The 16,300-nt window shown below is 44.9% G+C and overlaps 1 protein-coding gene across 1 annotated transcript in view; it reads left to right on the top strand.

Moving 5' to 3' along the window:
• The window catches only part of LSM3 (LSM3 homolog, U6 small nuclear RNA and mRNA degradation associated), a 30,600-nt gene that overhangs the window by 4,191 nt on the left and 10,109 nt on the right, over window positions 1–16,300 (top strand). The gene's annotated exons all lie outside the window — the stretch shown is intronic.

Below are 16,300 nucleotides of genomic sequence, written 5' to 3'. Positions count from 1 at the left end.
CTTCCCTCCGACCCCGCGAGCGATACAACGCGATCTGTCAAATCGCCCCCCACACTCGCAATGAAAGGCGGGTTTGAGAGTCGTCCGAGTCCCCTCAGTGTGAACCTAGGCTTACACCCGGCTGCCTCTGATCCGACCTCCTGATCGGTCCTGGTGGTAGGCCAGGTGTAAATACTTAGACACAAGCCTATTTACACCTGCTAGTCCATACGAGCGCATTTACCTTCCACTCAGGTCCCCCATGATCTAATCACGTCTCCATTGGACGTGATTGGATCACAGGCCCTAAGGTGAATGAACCCCTTAAAAGCCTGTAAGTGGAATGACCCAATATGGCTATCCTTGTAGAAAAAGGATTACAAAGTTGTAAAAGCATGAAAAATCTAAAAGTGTGCAATCAAAACATTTGTGCTTTAGTTGAGGAGGGGAAGGCGCAAGGCCTTATGCACAAGGTATTGCTGGATTTTTCTGCCATGTATATTTGCATATTGCATTCAGCGTAAATGCATTCTACTGACCAGAATATTCATTTATTCTCGATGTTTGTTAAAATAATTTATGCTCATTTAATCATAAAGAAAAACAAACCCAGGTTTGTTTTTTAATGCCCCTGAAGCCTTTTTGCAAATATGCGCATAAGCTCCCATATTTCCATGGCCACATTAAATAACATGCAGCTGCATGCATTGGGTATAAAAGAAATACATGACAGATGCTTTTTTTTTTTTTTTTTTAACCATGAGGTTAATAAAAAGAGTCTGTTACTTTCTGGGTCCTTGTTACAGATTTTCCTCTCACTTCCTGTCTGATAAAACTTGTCACCAAGACTGAAATTCTTCCTAATGAAGCTCTTGAAAGCAGTAAAAGTCCAGCAGATATTTTACCTTTTTCCCCACTCAATCTGAAACAAAAATGGTACAACCTGAGCCCATTGCCATCAATAAAATGACTGAGGCCACTTTCACACTGGATCGCTTCAAAACTGCCAGTAAAACACTTATGCAGTGCTGGTTTTTCTTTTTTTTTGTGACTCAAAAACTGCACCAAAAACACTTAGCGGGGGCCGTTTTTGATGTGTTTTCCATTCATTTCAATGGGGAGGATTTTTTAACTTCCCAAACATGTTCCAAAAATGTTGCAAGCAAGATTTTTTTTTTTTTTACACTGCAACGGAAGCGCAACTCCCCAGTGTGAACATTCATAGATTTTAAAAGGAAGCATTTTTCTTGAGCTTTTCAGGCGCCTTTTCCTTTTTTTTTTTTTTTTTTTTTTTTGTGCTTAAAAAAACTCGAGTGTGAAAGCATCCTTAATCTGATGATCTAAAAAAAAAAACAAAACTGAAAAGCAGGATACTGCTTAAAGCCGAACTGCAACCTGCAAATGTATTAAAAAGTAACTTTAAATGCAATATGTAAGGTCCATGAATTGAACTTGCAGCCTTCTGTAATCATGTGTAAAGTAGTCAGACTGGGAGAGAGACAGGCAACATTTGGGGCCAGTCTGGTGCGCTGCCAGGAGTGAGCAGAGAGAAGACCTTATCAGCTGATTTCTGCTCCTTTGCTGTCCAGTTGCGGGTGGGGGTAGGGAGGTGAATAAGCTGTGTTGCTTAAAGTGTTACTAAACCCACAACAGTAAAATCAGTCTGTATATGCAGTAAAGCATGCTTGTTATACTCACTGTGGAACTTAAGGTGTCAATCCTCTGCATTGTGTAAAAAGGCTGTTTGATCCTGTATGATTCTCCCCCCCCCCCTGCACTTTCTATCTGGGGAAAGCCAGCTAACACACAGGCAGGGTAGCCAACCTGCACATGTTCAGTTGTGTCTTTAATGTTGGAGAGAACAGTTCCTTGTTCTCAGAGCTAGCCAGGTCACATGATATTGACATCACACATGTGGGCGTGGGTACAGGCAACAGTAGAAATCTCCTACCTGCACACACAGCATTGGACAAACTCTGCAGTTTATCACGTAATCGTGGTATACAGATCAGCCAAAAGGGAATATAGTGGCAGTATTTTAACATCAAAAAAAGATTTATAAGTTGTGAGCACTGTGGGTGGGCATATTACTGGGTTTAGTAACACTTTAAATCTGACCTCGGGCCTTCCCTTCCATCCTGCACGGGTGTACCTGCTCCTCTCCTGGACTGAATGCATGCAAAGGCAGCCTGCCTAGGATTGTCCACTCCTCCAGACTGACGCCAACCAATCAAGGCATTTTAATGTTTGCATAACTCCTCCCACAAGATAGCAGACTGCATGCATTAGGACTGAGGGCCCCTGGGAGGAGTTCTGAGGCTGTGATGTATTCAGGAAGCCTTGCACAACTCCTCCCACCAGCTATGGTCTGTCTGCATTGCGTAGAGAAGCAGAGAGACCCAGTGGTGAGGTGACAAACTAAAATTAGGTATATAATGGAAAAGTTGTATTTAAACATTTCATCATATTATGGGGAAAAGCAGGAACCACGGGAGAGTTTCAGCTTTAAATTAAAGTGATTGTAAATGCTATTTGTTAAAAAAAAAAAAAGAACAATGTTATACTTACTTGCTTTGTGCAATGGAGCGGAACCTCCTCTTCTTGGGTCCTCTCAGTGCTCCATTGAGTGCCGCCATAGAAAGAGCCTGGAGCGCCAATGGGGCACCCCAGAAGAGGAGGATCAGGGCTACTCTGTGCAAAATGATTGCACAGAGCAGGTGAGTATAACATGTTAAAAAAAGAGGGTTTACAACTCCTTTTAAGGTAAAAAAAATGTTTAGGCTTTATAACTACTTTAAGAAGGAAAAAAAAGTCTCCAACTCCCTCACATCGGTGCGGTGTGACCAGAGCCCTGTGGTGACCAGCAAGGAATGCATGTTTATAGATTTCATCTGACTTGTCCTCTCACTTCAGCCTGTGATTGTAAGGTGACTGGCTGTATACGTGGCTTCCGTTGACAGGATTTTCCGTCATTCTTGCAGCATTCGTTCTCTTTTTCTTACATTGGAAATCCCTTCATTGATGGTGAACCTACCTCTGGAATACAAAGCGGTTAGCTGTGAATCGGATGAGTTGGCATCCCATCCCACATTAACGATCGGATCCTTTTCTAGCAGACTGCGGACGTTGCTGACTTGAGCATCCGCTGCTCTACACCTTAAATTATATTGGATTTTATTTGTGTATATGGCAGAACTGTGATCCTTTTTTTTTTTTTTTAAATGTACAAAGTTGTACAAATGAATATTTATATACTGTACTCCTGGTAGACTGCTGAGCGTATGTCTTATTCTTTGTTTTTCCCCATTCTGGTTGTTTGTTTTTTTTGTTTTGTTTTTTAATGGGTGAAGTTTGGTGGATGCGGAAGGTATTAAACTTTTTTGCTTTAGTGCTTGGTTTTATGTAATGAGAAACGTTCAATCTGAACTCCAGCCTTCCCTTCAGTCTTGCACACTATGAGCTTCTCACAATGTGGATTATGCCTCATGCACACATGGCTTCAAGTGATTGTAAAGTCTCATGGTTATTCACCATTCTATGCATTAAGGTAAAAAACCTTCTATGCTGCAGCACCTCCCCCCCCCCCCTTTTTCTTAACCGAACCCATCCATTCCAGCAATGTGGACGAGCCCAGCAGCTCCAGCCGCTGTCTCGTGCCCTCATTGGATAGATTGATAGCAGCGGGAGCCATTGGCTCCCACTGCTGTCAATCAAATCCAATGACACGGGAGCAGGGGATGGGCCCGAGTCCTGCTGTCTGTGTTAATGGAAAAAGCGTCTCTCTCTGGGGGCACCAGATGAAGGGAAGGAGCGCAGGCGCAGAAGAGGAGGATAGGGGCTGCTCTGTGCAAAACCCTTGCACAGAGCAGGTAAGTACAACATGTTTGTTATTTTAATTTTAAAATCTTCGAGCCTTTACAACCTCTCTAAAGCGGTATTTAACCACCTGCCGCCAAATCGCATATCTGTATGTCATTTGGCTTCAAGCGGTTGTACTGCAGCCGCAGGCATCACCCCGGTACCGTTGTTTAGAGTCGGCTCTCTTATACCGTAATAACAACCGAAGCGGCTAAGAAGCCACTCATTTGTTATTACAAGCAGAGGAAGGCGACTCTTCTCCCCCCCTCCCCTTTACGCCACTTGCCTGGGCCCTCCCATCCCACCTGAAGACATGTGCAATGTGCACATCAGCCGGCTGGCCGGAGCCCTAAAGAAAGCCAGAATCGGCTTTGATCGGGTCTCGGATGTAGTAACCCGGAAGCCATGTCATGACATCACTTCCAGGTCACTGGAGTTTTAAAGTGTTAACCCCCCCAAAAAATTACAGATTCTCGTCCCTTAAAGCAGATTAATCACTTTAATGGCGCCAGTTTTTAAAGCATTCAAAAACGTTAATCTTGGTGTTATGAATGCTTTTTAAGTTTAACGGAGGGATTCGGGGTCCTATAGACTTCAGATCTTTCCATAAAGAGTACCTGCAACTGCCTTTTACTGTCACATGGATGTTTACATTCCTTGTGACAGCAATAAAAGTCATAAAAAAAAATTAAATAAATAAAAAATAATTTAACATGCCCCGTATGCTAGCGTGAAAAACGAACGCGGATGTCGGTCCCGAACGTACTCAAACCGTGATTGTCCCACACGTGCGTCCTGAACATGAGATCATGGGCAGTAATTCTAGCACCAGACCTCCTCTGTATATCTAAACTGGTAACCTGTTAAGGCTTTTAAGGTAGTTCAGCCGCTTGATTGTTCTTACAGGCGATGGGAGGGGATGCCCCCGCCGCCCTCCAGGGCTTCTACCGGCTCGCCCAGGCGATTGGCGAGCCAGAGAAGGAATCCGCCAGTGCCAGAAGTTGACCATAGAGATTTCCGAGGAACAGATGGTTGACTCTTGGAGGCCCGAGTGGGACGTTGTGATGTCACGTCCGGCCTGGCCGGTGTAAGTACTGCTATGTACTCGGCTGGAAAGCTGAGATCATTCAGTTTTTTTTGTTTTTTTTTTATCTCAGGCTTTCCAGCCTGGAGGAGAGATGTGGGGTCTTATAGTTTTCTAATACATCCTGTAGATGGCCGGGTGTGTGTGCAGCACTTACTGGGGAAGAGATGGCACCAGGATGCAGTATGGGAAGAAGACAAGCTGGCGGAGGCAGTGTGATGCTTTGGGCAATGTTTTGCTGGGAAACCTTGGGTCCTGCCATTCATGTGGATATTACTTGACAATTACCTGACCAAGTACACCCCTTCCTGGGAACAATGTTCCCTGATAGCAGTGACCTCTTGCAGCAGGATAATGCGCCCTGCCACACTGTCAAGAATTGTTTGAGGAACACAATGAGTTTGAGGTGTTGACTTGACCTCCAGATCTCAATCCAATTGAGCATCTGTAGGATGTGCTGGAAAAACAAGTCCAATCCATGGAGACCCCACCTTGCAACTTGCAGGATCTGCTACTGACAGCTTGGTGCCAGATACCACAGCGTGCCTTCAGAGGTCTAGTGGAGTCCATGCCTCGAGGGGTCAAGGCTGTTTTGGTGGCTAAAGTGGGAACTACTCAATATTCGGTGGTCATAAAGTTATGGCTGATCGATATATGATTGTCATGATATTTTTTTTTGTATAATCTTTGGTTGTCATGATTTTTTAAACCAGGAAGGGTCAAGAACATGTTCTGTTTGAAAACGTTGATCCTACAACAAGGGATTGCTTTCGACACCTAAAGTTGTGTCCCTACAGATGTCCATTGTTGGTAATCCTGCCGTGGTTCGGCATTTCAGCGTTTACATAATTAGGTTAACAACAACCCAGGTCCTTTTGGGTTCAACGAAAATACAAAAATAAAATCAAACCCCTTGAGACTTCGGGGGCCCTAAACCCGCTCTTGATCCATGTTGCCCTTTCTTATTAAATATGCTAATTTTTAATGACTTGTAAACTCAGGATTACATGAATAAAAACATATTTAATGTGTCACATCTCATGCGATGGATGACATAAATGTCTCAGTCTTCCGTGCACTGCAATAGCGAGTAGTCCCGACTTTTTAAAACACGCTTCTGAATCGCCAGGGCCAGCGTGGTTAATAAAGCCATCATACCGAACACAGCCACAAGCATAAAGGAAGGAACTGTATGTGAAGTCTGAAGATCACCTGAAAAAAAAAAAAGTGGTGTTATAAACACATCATTGAAAGTGACTTGAAGCATGGAATATATACTGGACTGAACTTTCTATATATTGCTGAAAATATTTCACCTTTGACTTATGTACTCCCACTAACACCTGCTTTATGTGTGTGATCTTATGGTGGACGGATTATGACAATTGAACTACCTATAAAGTCATAAAACAGATCTATGCTTTGCCCATACAGTGTTTTAAAGCAGTGGTCTCCAAACTGCGGCCGACAGGTGGGATGTGGCCCTTTTGCTTGCCTTTATCTGGCCCTTGGGGCACAGTAATGCCTACTGATACAAGGCACTATTCCTCCCACTGACGCCAACAGTGGTGCAAAATTCCATGTACACCAATGATGGGGCACTATTCCTCCTACTAATTCCAACAATGGGGCCCTATTCCTCCCACTAATATCAATGATGGGGCCCTATTCCTCCTCCTAATATCAATGATGGGGCCCTTTCCTTCCATGAACTCTAACAATGGGGTCCCATTCGTCCCACTAATGCCAGTGATGGGGCCCTATTCCTTAAACTAATGCCAATGTTGGAGCCCTATTCCCCACACTGACAATGACGGGACACTGTTTTTCCCACTGATACCAATGATGGAGCCCTATTCCTCCCACTAATATCAATGATGTGGCCCCTTCCTTTCAGTAACTCCAACAATGGGGCCCAATTCTTCCCCACTAATCCCAATGATGGGGCCCTATTCCTTACACTAATCCCAATGATGGAGCACTCTTCCCCTCACTAACACCAATGATGGGGCATTATTCCTCCAACCGATAAAAATGATGGGACACTATTCCTCCCACTGATACCAATGATGGGGCACTATTCCTCCCACTGATACCAATGATGGGGCACTATTCCTCCCACTGACACCAATGATGGGACACTATTCCTCCCACTGACACCAATGAAGGGGCACTATTCCTCCCACTGACACCAATAATGAGGCACCATTCCTTCCACTGATACCAATGATGGGGCACTATTCCTCCCACTGACACCAATGATGGGACACTATTCCTCCAACCGATACCAATGAAGGGACACTATTCCTCCCACTGGCACCAATAATGAGGCATCATTCCTCCCACTGATACCAATGATGGGGCACTATTCCTCCCACTGATACCGATGCTGGGGCACTGTTCCTCCCACTGACACTAATGATGGGGCACTATTCCTCCCACTGACACCAATGATGGGACACTATTCCTCCCACTGACACCAATGATGGGGCTCTATTCTTCCCGCTGATACCAATGATGGGGCACCTTTCCTCCTTCTACTATCCCCAGGCTCTATGTATTTTTTTTTTTTTACTTCCATTGGCCACCAAGTCTGAGGCATTGTTTTTGCTTCAATAGACACCAGGACGTTTTCTACACCCACTGAAATTCTGTGAATGACAGTAAACCGGTCCTTTGCTTAGAAAGTTTGGAGAACTCTGCACATACTGAAAGTGCCCGTAGAACTTTATCCTACTACTGACCTGCACATTACTACAGGACATAGTAGTGACATAGGGACCAGTGGGAGGAACCACATTGTGTGGCAAAAGACCAGAAATCGCACACGCCTGAACGTAAAGCAGCATTCGGTGGTATAACTGGCAGGAGGGGTAAGTATTCCCTTTTTTGGGGGGGCTTACAGGTACTGTAGAAACATTAGTAAGGTGACAGAGTTGCTTTAATGCCCCCTAGCAGCACATACTTACCTTTTGTGTCCTTCCTCCGCTCTGTTCACTGGGAGCAAGAATAGGAAGCCCCATGCAAAGTCCAAGTCACTCTAGGTAGAGCTTTCCCGGGCCGAGGACTCTCCTTGCCCCCATATGGCAGCATTGGGACAGTTGCAAAGCAGAAACAGTATGAAACAAGGGCAGGGGTAATCATATGCTGTACGGAGATGGAGATACTGGGTATTTTCTTTGATCCTGGTGGCTGAATGGAGCAGCAAGGGAGTAAAGGAGAGATGAGCGTGTGCTGCTGTTGAAGGGGGCTTTAAAGTGAACCTATTGCTTTGCCCATGCACAGATTTTCTCTAATGGGAACAAACAATCTGTGCCAATGTTAAAACTCTTTCTAGGTTGTAATTATATGCAGTATGTACACAAGGGAAGCCATATTTGTTAATTGCATACTCAGGCTCTGTTTCATGCTTAGCAGTGCTACACAATGATTATGTCTCACTGATCCTTCTCACAATCCAATGTTCACATCTTGTGATTCGGGATCCCAAATCACGTGGCAATTGCAGCACAATGCGCTGCACGCATTTGGGTGCCATTATCCTTCAATGGCACCCCAAACGCAATGCAGTACTGCCACGATTTTCACATGGCAATTGCTGCAAACCGTGCCTTCACAAATTGCACAAAGCTTGAAGCTGGAAAAGAAGCAGGAGCTTCTTTTCGGGCCGACAAACATGCATAGGGCATCCTATTCAAGTGAAAAGTGCTGTTGCTCCTGCAGTTCGGGAACGTCCTATTCAAGTTTAGTGCACAGGTGTGGATATTAGTAGGTTAGAGAGGGGAGATGGAGTGTTTTTTAATTTCCTTGACTTGTCCTCTAAATTAGGGGTCCCTAAGCTACGGCCTGTGGGCCACATCCAAGATCTTACCTGACCCTCAGCAATGTGGTGCAGGTGGACCATCTTCCAGCACCATACCAATGGTTGCTTTGGTGCTGGTGGCTGATCCAACTGCACCATGAAAGCGCATGACGCTGATCCTGGGTGGCAGCATCCAGAGCCACCCTAGCATTCAGAAGTGGGGAAGAGGCCCTGCATCGCCTCCCACCCTCCCTGCCCTGTGCCATACATGCTATGGTGAAGATTGGAAGGTAGGACTGGGGACTCTTAAGTGTAGGGGGATCTGATGTAATGGGGGCTTCTGATTCAAGAAGTTATTTATTGGAATGTGTCCATTTAAAAACTGATTTTTTTGAGGGGGGTTGAAAATTTATAAAATATTTGATGTGGCTCTTGTACTGAAAAGTTTGGAGACCACTGCTCTAAACTGTAATAAGGTTACACACAGGGCCGGTGCTACCAGTAGGCAAACTAGGCAGCCGCCTAGGGTGCACTGCTGCCTAGGGCACCCGGCCACTGGTGTTCCTACTCTCTTCTCTCTGCAGCAAGCAACTAAGTCCCAGCATCAGCAAACAGGCGCAGTTCCGTTCGCACATAGTCTCAGAGGCGCGGTGAAGGACTGTGTCTGTGTCCTGACTCCTGAATGAATGGAAGCAAGCAAACATTCATTGATGGGCACTGGTGAGGCTGCATTTGATGGGTGCTGGTGAGGCTGCATTAATGGCACTGGTAGGCTGCATTGATGTGCACTGGTGAGGCTGCATTTGATGGGCGCTGGTGAGGCTGCATTGAAGGGCACTGGTGAGGCTGCATTTAATGGGCGCTGGTGGACAGCATTGATGGGCATTGGTGAGGCTGCATTTGATGGGCACTGGTGAGGCTGAATTTGATGGGGGCTGGTGAGGCTCCATTTGATGGGGGCTGGTGGACTGCATTGATGGGCACTGGTGAGGCTGCATTTGATGGGCACTGGTGAGGCTGCATTTGATGGGCTCTGGTGAGGCTGCATTTGATGGGCACTGATGAGGCTGCATTTGATGGGCGCTTCATTAAAAAAGTGGTGTATACATGGGCAGGGCAAAGGGGGTGGAGTCAGGGGTGGAGCCAAGGGGGGGGGCGGCAAAATGAGGTTTCTCCTAGGGTGTCAAAAATCCTTGCGCCAGCCCTAGTTACACATCTGTATATGGCCTTGACTCCAGCAGTTAATGTGCCTAGACAGGGTTCAGTTAGTCACTGAGACCTGGAAAAAAGATCTGCGTTTGGCTCAGAATTGCAATGAACTTAAAATGAAAAACCTCACCAGATTTAAACACAATGGGCCCCTGAGACAACCTGGCAGTGGCCATATGTACTGGAGAGCCACGAGTGTCACGTCTGTGCCTTAGATTGTGGCACCCTTGGGTACAGCGATTTGGAGAAGTTCCGTTATGGCAGACAATGACATTACAGGACAGGTATACCTCCCCAAAACTGTTAAACTTAAAAACATGGAGGCTGAAGCGCTGTAGCCTCTGGTCGGAAACTGCATGAGTCTGCAAAGTGGTGTCTTGGGGGCACCTAAGGATAAAAGAGAATTCAACACAAAAAGATCAGAATGCAGAAATATAGAAAAGCAAAGTGAAGCTTCAGCTCATTATGTACAGGTTAGTTACCCTTGTTGGATGAGACGGTACATTTGCTCATTGTCTTCTAGTGATGGAGAAGCTTTACAGTTTTCGACAAGTATCTGCAGATTCTGGTCACTGGACACCACTTGAAACTGAACATACAAGCGTCCATGGATGTCCACCTCATAGGGATATGTTGTAATCAGATTGCTGAAGTCTTCGGACTGATAGAGTTGCAGAGAGACATTATAGTGACCTAGAGAGACTACATCAGTCACTTTAGGGTGAAGGCTCATCCCAAGGGTCTCATTCATCTGCATTTCACACTTCACTGGGATTTCAATACGATGGATGCTGGTCCCAGGGATCGTTCCATAGACTGTGTTTTCATAGTAGGTTTTCCCATCTTCACTCTATGAGAATATGCATACATTTCCATGGACTGGGATCACAAATGACACAATAAATACAGTACATAGTGGTAGTAGAGTATTGTACCATGTTAGCCATCAATTAATGAAGAAAGTTTGGGGTTAAAGTGGTACCCTTTATTGGCTAACCTAAGTTTTTTAAAGATGCAAGCTTGGGGGATGCAAAAGCTTGCATCTTTATATAACTCAAGATGGCCTATAAAGGATATCACTTAGGGCTTGTTTACACTTCCTTCAAAATGTGCCATTGGACACGCTTTTTTAAAGCACTCTAAATGCCAATCAAAGCTCCTGTCACTAAATAAAATGGTTTCCTTATAGTCCTGTTCATTCTGTTGTGTTTGCTTTGCTTCACTTCAAAAATGATCCCCTATGTCACTCACTTGGTACTTCAATGCGTCTCCAAAGCCTCTATAGCGGATGTCAGATGTGGTGCCTAGCGTGGGAACAATATAGCGGGAGGTGAACGGGGACCAGAGAGCTGAGGATACTACTGAGTGGGGCATCAGTAGAGCTGAGGGGACTACTGAGTGGGGGATCAGCAGAGCTCAGGGGACTACTGAGTGGGGCATCAGTAGAGCTGAGGGTACTACTGAGCAGGAAACCTGCTGAATGACGGTACCAGTGAGTTGGGGAACCGCTGACGTCATCGCGGCTCCGGCCAATCACAGCGCCAGAGCCGCGATATCCAGAAGTAACTCCGGGAGCGATGTCGCCGGCCAGTGCTGTGTATGGGCACCGCAGCGGGGCTTCGATCTCAGGTGAGTATTACATAATGAGCTAGTATGCTATGCATACTAGCTCATTATGCCTTTGTCTTACAGGTCTTTTTTTTTTTTTTTTTTTTTGATGTAAGTTTACAACCACTTTAAACCACTCTAACATGTATACACCATCAGCACTGCCTCCTATTGTAGTGTCCCCCTCTGTGTGCGATTTATAAAAAGAAATGCTGTAAATACCTCATTACAGAGCTGAGATTGCGATCACATGACCGGCCGGATCTCTCCTTTCCTCCCCTGACAGATTCAGCAGACGGAGCCGAGATTCTCCCGCTAATGTCAGTCGGGAGGGGAGGAGGAGAGAGCTGGCCAGTCATGTGATCGCAATATAAGCTCTGAAATGAGGTATTTACAGCATTTACATTTATAAATCACACACAGAGGAGGACACTACAATAGTAGCCAGTGCTGATGGTGTATACATGTTAGAGTTAGTCAAGCAGCAGGAGGTGTCACGAGCTGACAGGCAGGGAGAGGAGGGGGGAGGAGGACACAGGAGTAGAGAGGAAAGCTGCGGATGGCGGAGGCACGTAAACTGACCACGGTGTCAGGGCTCAGCAGCCATGATACACGGTGGTCAGTTTACATAGGGGAGGGCAAAATCTGGCAGGATCAGCCAGGTTATTTTAAGTGTTACAGGGGGCCAAATGACACAGGACAAGCACTGTGCTGTATAAAATGCTTTAAAGGAGCAGGATCATTTTTTTTGTGGGGGGGGGGTTTAACAAACGCTTTAAGTACCGTATGTACCCAAATATAAGCCGAGATTTTCAGCACATTTTTGTGCTGAAAGTGCCCCCTCTGCTTATACTCGAGTCAAGCACTTTTCTGGTGCAAAGAATGACATTTTCCAAACCGACTTTGGGGCCTAGCACCAAGTGGCCCCGAGATATGGGGCCCCAAAGTCAGTTCGGAAAATGTCATTCTCTGCTGCAGAAAAGTGCTTAACATTTTCCGAACCGAATTTGGGGCCCCATATCTCAGGGCCACTTGGTGCTAGGAACCCCAGATATGTTGTAGTGCTAGTTCCACTGGATTTGCACACCAAATTTGGGGTTCCTAGCACCAAGTGTCCCCGAGATACGGCGCCCCAAAGTCGGTCAACTGTGTCTAGCTGCAGCAATGTCATTTCGGGACCCTTTGGGTCCAGAGACCCCAAATTTTGGCTGCAGCTAGGGGGCATATAGGAACCCTTAACTATGGCTGCAAATGGGACCTATAGCTGCAAATGGGCACAGTGAGGCATGCAAATGGGCACAGTGAGGCTGCAAATGGGCATTGTTGACCCTCTTTTCCACTTACAGTAGCTGCGCATTTCTCACCCTAGGCTTATACTCGAGTCAGTTTTTTGTGGTAAAATTAGGTGCCTCAGCTCATACTCGAGTATATACGGTATATTACAAAGCAAATGGTTAACTTAAAGAGTCTACAAGAAAAATCGTTACATTATCTGCTAATGCTATCAAAGAAATATCCTTACTCTGCTTAAATTTGGTCCACTCAATGCAAATAAAATGCCAGGTCCACTAATTAGGTCTGGGTATCCTCCCCTTGTAAAAGCCCCTGCATGATAGTACTTCAAAAATAGACCTGTAAAGAAAGATCTTGGGAAATGCACTGAACAGGAGTGTCTTCACGCAAGAATTGGGCTGCTCTAAATTTCCCAGGAACCCTCGCCAGAAGAAAAGTATGGTCATGCAGACGGTCCAGATACATTTTTAAAGTATGATCATGGAGGAACCCTTGAAATAATTTTTCAGGCCCAGGAACCCCTTACTAATAAATTCTATATCAAATTTTCACAGTACATTAGGTGTGATGGCCACTTAGAAGAGGTCCCCATCCCCCTTACAGATAGTTAAAAAGACATTGTCCACAGTGGTTACTCATCTGAGATGCAGAAATTGTTAATTGCTCAAGGAAGCCCTAGCAACCTCTGAAGGAACCCTATGGACCCACAGAACCCTGGTTGAGAAAGGTTGCTTTACAGGGTATCAAGGGTTCCATAAACCTCACCAGAACATTGGATCCACATCCACTGAATGGTATTTGAATGAAAGCAAAATCTTCATCAGCCACTGCCTGGCATAGAGGGTCTTCGAGGTGTATATCAGGCACATCTAGGTGGGCTCCAACCACCATACTGAGAGGAAGTTGATATTCTGCACCATTAGAAAGACAATGCAGGGTTCCTTCTGGTTTATAGCCTTCTGTGGGTGTTGGCAAAGGTGCATCTAACAAAAAGAACAAATGGACAAATGAAATACTAAGTCGGTAAGTATATATAATGACAAATAATCCTGCGCTCTGGTCTGGTTACTTTGTGTTTAAAGTAGCTGCCACCTTAATTATATCCCAATTAAAGGGTACAATGACACAATGACAATGACATAGGCGGGGCACTACAATACACCATACAACTATTCAGTGCACTATAAAAAAAATATATATATTCTCAATAAATTAATGTGCAACAATACAACAATAACCTATCTAAAAATATACCAATTTTATGTGTATAAAAAAGATGGAATTAATCATAAACGAACAAAGAGTCCATTAAAGTGCATTGAAAGTGCCGCAAGTGTCTCTCGTAATATTTTCTTGCCAAAATTTAAAGTGCTGCTAAAAAAAGTGCTGTTTTCCACTCCAGTGCCAGTGTTCATGAGCTCCCCCTCTAAATATCACACTCACCAGACATACATGACCCCTTAGAATAGTAAGTAGTTTAATTGCGCTGTGGATCCCTCCTCCAGGCCTCCTCTTTCTCCTCTTAAGCTTTATCGAGGTGTCTAGGTATCACACTTTCTCTTTCAGAAGGTACATGGAAAAAACCAAGAGTATACTCCAAATAGTGTAATATTGCCTTATTATCGTGCATGATGATGTCAGTAAGGCGACGAAATGCGTTGGAAGGAGCCTCCCTATGTCATTTCTGGTTTGCTCACTTCCAGTCCATGAAATGGATGAGTGTCCCGGACATACTGTAATGCACTTCTAACTTGTGTGTGGCAAGCATATGCTATATGTGTTTTTAACATTTAACAGTGTTTTTAATCCACGATAATAAAGCAACATTACACTATATTTGGAGTATACTCTTGTTTGTTCCATGTACCCTATGGTGGTCTGTGGAGGAGAAAGTGTGATACACCTGGATAAAGTTAAAGGGGAGAAAGAGGAGGCCTGGAGGAGAGATCCCACAGCGCTATATAATATATAGTATACTCTTGGTTTGTTCCATGTACCTTATGATGGAGAGGCCCGGAGAAGCACCAGAGGATGACGGGAGGGAGGTGGACTGTTCACGCTGCCTGTAAAAGCAATCCAGCGCCTAATTAGATGCTAGGATTGCTTTTACCTAAAAGAGAATCGCCAGTCCTTAAAAAAACAATACCAGGATGATGGCTGTAGCTGCAGGCATCATCCTGGTATACCACTGAAAGTCCAGGACGTCATTTGACATCCTACGGGCGGGTAGTGATTAAATTAGTAAACAAAAAGGTTAAGGGCAGAATATTGTAAGAGAGATACAATAAATTGTCTGGGATATGTGACATCAGATTCCATGAAAGGAACCTTAAAGTGGAACTCTAGTCAGAAAATGAAGTCCTGCTAGATCACTTCAGGCTGGCCCATAAAACATTAAAAATAAGTGTCTATACTGTTTAAAATCCAGTAATGCATTGTTTCACCCTGCTTTGCACATGCTCAGTTGCTCTCCCATTTTAGGCATTTTTAGGCACTGCTGAGTTTGTAGAGGCCAATCTGACGGCCTTAAAGCAAAAATAAAGCCGCCTATCATTTACAGCCAAGGATTCTGCTTCTGTTTGATCTGCAACTGCCATGGTGCTGCACATGTGATCAGTTATGACACCGGACATTTTATGGTTTGACAGTTTGGTTGAGGACACAAGCAAATGTGACAGTTAGCAATCCCAGCGTTCCAGGAATGTAACAGTTTTTTGAAACTGCTAAATTAATGGGTTTAGTTCCACTTTATGATTTACTGCTGTTTGGGGACTCTGGGCTTCAGCAAAATGGCAGCCTCCAGCAAGAAGCAAGTTGTTATGGGTAAAGTTCTGCTTCAAGCCCATCACTTTACCCTCTATGGTCATAAATGACCTTCCTCCTTTATGCTCCATACACACGATCGGACTTTCCGGAAACAAAACCGTGGATTTTTTGATCGAAGGATGTTGGCTCCAACTTGTCTTGCATACACACGGTCACACAAATGTTGGCCAACAATTACGAACGCGGGAACGTGGTGACGCACAAAAGAGGTACGACGAGCCGAGAAAAAGGAAGTTCAATAGCCAGTGTGGCTCCTTCTGCTTGATTTCGAGCATGCGTGAACTTTTGTGCGTCGGACTTGTGTACACACGATCGGAAATTCCGGCAACAAAGTTTTCTTGGCGGAAAATTTGAGAACCTGCTAGCCAACATTTGGCTGTGTGTATGCTCCATCGAACATTTGTCACTTACGGTGACAACCGCAATTATCTAGGTAGCGCCAATCACCCCATTCATTCTCTATATTTATTTGTTGGCGGAAAGTCCACCAACAAATGTTCGATGGAACATACAAACGGTCGGACTTTCAGCCAACAAGCTCACACACAACATTTGTTGTCGGAAAATCTGATCGTGTGTACGGGGCATAAGGCTCCATGCACACTGGGCTTAAAAAAAAAAACGTCTGCTCTCCTTGGAGT

Source organism: Aquarana catesbeiana, linkage group LG07 (genome assembly GCF_042186555.1).
Source record: "Aquarana catesbeiana isolate 2022-GZ linkage group LG07, ASM4218655v1, whole genome shotgun sequence".
Lineage (NCBI taxonomy): Eukaryota > Metazoa > Chordata > Amphibia > Anura > Ranidae > Aquarana > Aquarana catesbeiana.
This window is presented reverse-complemented; position numbering and strand designations above follow the sequence as displayed.